This window comes from Berghia stephanieae, chromosome 9 (genome assembly GCF_034508935.2).
Source record: "Berghia stephanieae isolate SIO BIC M18660-M18661 chromosome 9, UCSD_Bste_1.3, whole genome shotgun sequence".
Taxonomy (NCBI): domain Eukaryota; kingdom Metazoa; phylum Mollusca; class Gastropoda; order Nudibranchia; family Aeolidiidae; genus Berghia; species Berghia stephanieae.
Genome location: NC_088368.1, coordinates 44,642,390 through 44,649,889, shown reverse-complemented (window position 1 = coordinate 44,649,889; position 7,500 = coordinate 44,642,390). Strand labels below are relative to the sequence as shown.

The 7,500-nt window shown below is 35.9% G+C and overlaps 1 pseudogene across 1 annotated transcript in view; it reads right to left on the bottom strand.

Annotated features, from left to right (window-relative positions):
• LOC144979255 (dopamine beta-hydroxylase-like) overlaps positions 1-7,500 on the bottom strand; it is a 23,507-nt pseudogene that overhangs the window by 8,268 nt on the left and 7,739 nt on the right. Inside the window, exons 4-6 of the transcript XR_013646654.1 lie at positions 4,823-4,926; positions 2,825-2,926; positions 262-428 (exon numbers count right to left, since the gene is read on the bottom strand). The product of XR_013646654.1 is annotated as a dopamine beta-hydroxylase-like (transcript). The remainder of the gene's footprint in view (positions 1-261; positions 429-2,824; positions 2,927-4,822; positions 4,927-7,500) is intronic.

Here is a 7,500-nt window from a genome sequence, read left to right as displayed (position 1 = left end):
ATGAAAATAATAATAATAATAATAATAATAATAATAATAATAATAATAATAATAATAATAATAATAATAATAATAATAATAATAATAATAATAATAATAATAATAATAATAATAATAATAATAATAATATAATAATAATGATATAAAACATTAATATTGTAATATAGACATTCATAAAGGGCATAATCACAAAAAGGAAATAATATATAGTTTTATAAACTCGTCGTTTATCTCCATTTTCAATCTATTCTATGTACATACCACGTTTGTGCATTCGCTGATGCAGTACCCTGACAGGTGGAACTGATTTTGGCGAGGCGGAATTGCCATTTTGTTTGTGTATTCCAGCCCCAGTTCCATGATACCTGCCTCGTATTGACGTAGTTGTGACGTCACAGAGAAACGAATTCCTGACCTGTCCAAATGCCCTAGATGAACGAATGGAGAAAGCAGAACACGAGAATGAATGCCGTACGCTCAAAAAAGTACTGATGCTATGTGTTTAGGTAAAATACTCACAACATCCGCCAGCCAGGTATAACGTGCCATCGCACAAAACTTGTTGTAACCGTTTATAGTCTAATTGATAATAAGTTAGTGAGAACTAAACATTAAAATGGTTGTCTAAATACAATGACAAAGAGCTGAGTGTCGTCAATTTCGTTCCTTCTATGCGGTTATGTGGTCTTGTGGTATGACACTCGTTTTTCGGATCGGAAGATCCTGGGTTCGAGCCTCACATGCTCGGAGTAAGGTTGAGTCCTTGGAAAACAGTCATTACTCACATTCTCTCACCGTACTCAGGTGTAAAATTAGTACCTGGCCGTTAACAGTTTTGTCTCTGTCGGAAACAAAAATTGCAATATCGCCTAACAGGCGTCATGTCTCGTTCTGCATGTTACATGTTGCTGTTGATTAGGAATCCCTTGTAAAACGCTTTTAGCACATTAGGTGGATATCGCGCTATATAAAAGCTCACGTTTAAGTTTAGTTTCAGAGTGATGCCATCTTATTTCTAGTCTAAATATATGATGGTTGTCAATAAAGATCGGCTATGTGGTCTAGTGGTATGATACTCGCTTTCGGATCGGAAGGTCCTGGGTTCGAGACTCGCTCGCTCGGCGCATAGTTGAGTCCTTGGAAAAGGCTGTTTACTCACATTCTCTCACCGTACTCAGGTGTAAAATGAGTACCTGGCCGTTAACAGCGTTGTCTTTGTCCTAAAAATTGTAATATCGCCTAACAGGCGTCATGTCCCGTCCTACATGTTAAATGTTGCTGTTGATCAGGGACCCTTTGTAAAGCGCGTTGAGCACATTTAGTGGATATTGCGCTATATAAAGCTCAATTTCAATCCATCCAAGACCTTTTACGTCCCGTAATCATAAGTAAGAATCTGCCTATAGATAGATCGAAGATGACGTCACTCAGGTCTTTGTTATTGTTTTTGCCATCCGCGTTTGTGAGTTGTTCTCACTAAACTGTATTAACCCGATTATAAACGTTCATGGATACACACAGTTTTGTGTGTTGGTCCGTTATACTTCCGGATGGCAATGTTATGAGCTTCTTAGCCAAACGCATACTATCTATACATCCTGCTGCTACATTCGGCATTGTGCTACCTCATGATTCAATATGTAACCCATTCGTTATTAACTAGCTATATGCACACTTCCATTGAGTTTAGAACCGGAAGAATAGAAGGTGTGATGTCACGGCTTCTCTGCTTGTATTATTTCCTATATAAAGCCATTATGTTCCATTCGTATTACAAATTAATATTACAATATGTATTTGCCTGAAGCGTCATCTTACTCTCCTCTCTCTCTCTCTCTCTCTCTCTCTCTCTCTCTCTCTCTCTCTCTCTCTCTCTCTCTCTCCTTACAGGCCAGTTTCCGGATTGTCCCCAAAACTTCACACCAAACTTATACAAAAATATATTTAGTTTTTTTCACCTAAACACAAAAGCTGTTATCAAGTTCTTGCTATACATATTTTTTCTGCTAAACGAGCTCTTCAACACAGTGTTAATATAGATAGAATGCGCTTGGCCAAGGAGTTCACAACATTGCCATCCGGAAGTATAACGGACCAACACACAAAATCTGTGTAACCATGAACTTTTATAGTCCGGTTAATACAGTTTAGTGAGAACAACTCACAAACGCGGATGGCAAAAACAATAACAAAGGCCTGATTGACGTCATCTGCATTCTATCTATAGCAAACATTTTTGTTCAAATATTATGATGTGCAAAAGAAATCGGAATGAGAAAAATGTTGGCTGCATCGTAACGAATGTGACGATTTTCATATGGGTGGTAAGGAGGGGGTTAGAAAGCAGTTGCCCTATCCGATTTACCGTTCGATTAACATGTAGATAACCACGCCTCTCGGACAATCGTCATAATGTAAACAATGGTAGTGATCGGTAGACACAGCAAACTACACAGGTTTTACTATCGATGGTATGTCTCTAAATAAAATACCCACTGTTCAACCGTCTGGTCAATAGAACTAACACAGAAAACTATGTATAAATGTAACCGTTTAAAATCTGATCGAGAAAATCGTGTGATAACTAGTCAGTGACGGTATAAAAACAATAACAATGATCAGAGAGAGAGAGAGAGAGAGAGAGAGAGAGAGAGAGAGAGAGAGAGAGAGAGAGAGAGAGAGGTCGATTTCATTCACATTACTGTTTATAAACAACCAAATATGTTTGTCCGAGCACGTGTGAGGGTGTGTCACAAATTTTAAGTTTTGATTGGTCAAAAATCTACTGGTTAATTGTACTTGATCAAAATCTCATAAGACCCACCTGCCGTTTTCCTGGGATTGTTGTAATGAACCTCCAGTAGGGCAAATCGAGAAGAATTTGGACCTCCTACGGGCACCCCAGCCTCTTCGGATACACCATAGCCTGTCGTGAAAATGAGGAGGTTGTGGTGGTGGTGGTGGGGGGGGGGGGGTGTATCAAATGGCGTGGATTCGGACCGAGTAATAGGGATGGTGATGATGATGATGATGATGATGATGGTGGTGGTGGCGATGATGATGATGATGATGATGATGATGATGATGATGATGATGATGATATAGTAACAACAACAATCACAATAATGATGATGATAATAATAATAATAATAATAATAATAATAATAATAATAATAATAATAATAATAATAATAATAAAAAATAATAATAATTAAAAAAAATAATAATAATAATAATACTAATAATAATAATAATAATAATAATAATAATAATAATAATAATAATAATAATAATAATAATAATAATAATAATAATAATATGTGACTGCAATTCTCAGACTGCTAAAATATAGAAGACACCAAACTGGCGACTTGTAATGTATGAAATGGATTCCGTATGGCCTGCTGAGAAGGGTTGAAAAAGCACTAAGAGGTCGATTGATTATAGCAACTCCATGTAGATGATCTAAATGCCATTTATTATTATTGTATATTTATGTTCCTGTTTGTATTCACTTATTTTAAAAAAGAAAAGAAAAGAGATTGTGTAAATTAAAAAAAAATTGTAAACTATCCTAAATGGCGTCATGTCTCGTCCTACATGTTAAATGTTGTTGTTGGCCAGGACCCCTTGTAAAGCGCTTTGAGCACGTTTAATAATAATAATAATAATAATAATAATAATAATAATAATAATAATAATAATAATAATAATAATAATAATACACATTTATACAGCGCCCATTCTCGTGTAAAACACAAGCTCTGGGCACTTTACAATATAAATTATTAATTTTGAGTGAAAAAAAAATTAAATTAAAAAAATAATAATAATAATAAATAAATAATTTAAAAAAATAATAAAAATGTTAAAAAATAAGGTTTAGTGGATATTGCGCTATATAAAAGCCAATTTTTTATACATATTATTTTTTTAAATATAGCATTGGGTGAACTCTTTCAGACAAATCTCTGAGCAAGTGTGTATGAAAAGTGCCAGACAAAGCATGAAAAAAAATACAAGAGAAAAAAATGTTACAGTGAATGACTTAATCAGTCGGATGGTGAAAAGGTTTGAACTGAGATATTGCCAAGTTTAGTTAGAAGGTCAATTTTTATTCAAAATGAGTTCTTGTCATAAATGATTAAATCAAGCCATTTTGTACATCTTCGGAAATATCAAAGCTTAATTTCACTTCTATCTAAATATTTATTTACAGCTAGTCAAGTTGAAAAAATATGAAATTTGAGAAAAGTTACTGAATACCTTTCCCATACATCTGACCACAACGTCATGAAAAATCACCCGATTTACTTCAAATAAAGATTAAAATACTCTGGGGAGCAAATTCTTTCAGAAAATGAAGGAAAAAAAATGCAAATCCAAAATTTTCACATTCTGGCTGATTATGTCATGCACTGACAAAATGTGACCCAACGTCTCAAAACGGTATTATGTCGGGATGACCCAGATGCCAAAAAGTCAAATTAAAGTTAAACTGGACAAAATAATGAATTATTGGTATTCAGCAACCTGAAATATGGTATTCATTCTTCTCAATAAAGTTTATAAACTCAACGTAAGCATGATATTTCTGGCTACAAATTTAATTTTCAGCATCTTATTCATCCCGACTTAATAACGTTTTGAGGCGAGGGGTCACAAATAGCATTGGATGACCTATGGAAGATAATGATATGAACAAGTGTGTATGAAACAGTGACAGACCAAGCAAGAAATAAAAATACAAGAGAAAAAAACCCATCAGTCTTCCTGGACTGGGTATCGAACCTCGGACCTCTTGATTACCGGGCGGTCTTACCTGCGCTCCCATGGCCCAGGCCCCTATAACTTTCCGACAGGCTCCCAGGCCCTTTGGTTTCCCTTCAGATAATCCAGGGCCGTTGAAGTAAGGGATCTCCACGCCTGTAGGAAATAAATGAAATGTCTACAATCATGTTGAAAGGGTAAGTCATTATACAATTAATTGACACGAACTCCTCCATGAAGTCCCAAGTTTAAGAGTTATTCCAACGATACAATTAAATCGATCGATATTTGTGACCCCTCGCCTCAAAACGGTATTAAGTCGGGATGATTAAGATGCTGAAAATGGAATTTGTAGCCAGAAATATCAGACTTGAGTTGAGCTTATAATCTTTATTGAATGAGAAGAATGAATATCATATATATTTCAGGTTGCTGAATACCAATAATTCATAATTTGACTTTTTAGCATCTGGGTCATCCCGACATAATACCGTTTTGAGACGTTGGGTCACATTTGAGGGAAGAGTTTTCTAGCCAAATTTCAAAACAAGAGTTTTTTTTTTTTTTTTTGTTTTTGTTTTGTTTTTTTTTTTTTTTTTTTTTTTTTTTTTTTTTTTTTTTTTGTTTTTTTCAGAGTAGGGCATCTAACTGGTTAACCACATAAATATTGGTAGCTGTGGTTAGCGTGTGTGGATTAATCACTTTGGTTGTCGTTGATTTTTTTTAAAAAGAGCTTTTATATAGCGCAATATTCACTAAACGTGCTCAAAGCGCTTTACAAGGGGTCACTGGCCAACAGCAACACTTAACATTTAGGACGGGACATGACGCCTGTTAGGTGATATTACAATTTTATTCGGACAGAGACAACGCTGTTTTCGGCCAGGTACTCATTTTACACCCGAGTACGGTGAGAGAATGTGAGTAAAGAGCCTTTTTCCAAGGACTCAACTATGCGCCGAGCGAGGTGAGGCTCGAACCCAGGACCTTCCGATCCGAAAGCGAGTGTCATACCACTAGATCTTACAGCCGAATACCATCATGTTGGAACGGGTAGGTCATTTTACAATTCATTGATGCTATGCGTTTAGGATTTTTTAAAAAAAATATGGCAAGACAATATTAAAGAGTGGACAGGCCTGAATCTTAATAGGGTCCAACAGTCGTGACGTCACTTCCCTCGTAATGACGCATAGTAACTTAGTAACTGGCTCTAAACTATCGGAATAATGACGGATGCACTTATGAAATACTTCTCCCACGAGCATTATAAATCCGATTATGTTTTTATATTCTGATCACATGACATGTGAAAAAGTTCTAGCCAGCATAAAGAATAAAAAAGTACCGATTTTCTTTGTTTAGAACCAAATGCTCGTTGCTGGGCGGACGTGACAGCAGACTATTGAATCCTATTGACACATAGATAACCACGCCTCTCGGACAGTCGTCATAATGTAAAACAATGGCAGTGTTAAAATAGCAAACTACACATGTTTTACTATCGATGGTATGAGTCTAAGTAAAATAACCATTGTTCTACCGCTTGATGAATAGAACCAAAGATAGAAAACTGTGTAAACTTAAACGTTTATGATATGATCCAGAAAATCGTGTGATAACTAGTTACCCATTTGGCTGAATAAAAACGATAACAATAACCAGAGAGAGAGAGAGAGAGAGAGAGAGAGAGAGAGAGAGAGAGAGAGAGAGAGAGAGAGAGATAGAGGGAGAGAGAGATAGAGGGAGAGAGAGAGAGAGAGAGAGAGAGAGAGAGAGAGAGAGAGAGAGAGAGAGAGAGAGGTCGATTTCATTCATGGTATTGTTTATAAAAAAACAACTTTGTTTGTCCGAACACGTGTGAAGGTGTGTCACAAATTTCATGCTTTGATTGGTCGAAAATCTACTGGGTGATAATAGCCTATTGATAGTTCGAAGTTGACGTCACTTAGGCCTTTGTTATTGCTATTTGCCATCCGCGTTTATGAGTAATTCTCACAAAGCTGTATTAACCAGACTATAAACGATCATGGTTACACACCGTTTTGTATGTTGGCCAGTTATAGATAGAATGCACTTCGCTAAGAAGTTCACAACATTGCCATCCGGAAGTATAACTGGCCAACACACAAAACTGTGTGTAACCATGATTGTTTATAGTCAGATTAATACAGTTTAGTGAGAATTACTCATAAACGCGGATGGCAAAAAACAATAACAAAGACCCGAGTGACGTCATCTTCGAACTATCTATACTTCCGGATGGCAATGTTGTGAACTTCTTAGGCAAGTGCATACTATCTATTGGAAAAGACCTAATTCGTGGAGCGGGACTACGACGATAGTCTGAGACTATATCGGTAGTCTCTGACTAAATGGCGTTGTAAGCTATTCATGAAGCCGGACTACGCGAAGTCTAAGACTAAACGAGGGACTAAACGGGTGAAACTTACACCCGCGATTTAGCAGGTGTAAATATCGTAGTCTGGGACTAAATTTCAAAATCATAATATGTGCTATACGCTGGTGGGAGTAATTGTACTGCGATTAGAACAAGGCTACCCGACAGTTTTTGATTTTATTTTTATTTATTTATTTATTTTTTTTATTTATTTTTGGTTTTGTTTTATTTTATTTTATTTTCTCGAAGATTGAACAATCGCATATACACTCCTCATCTTGTCCATTCCAAACACTTTCCAGGTACACATATTGTTTCATAGTAACTTA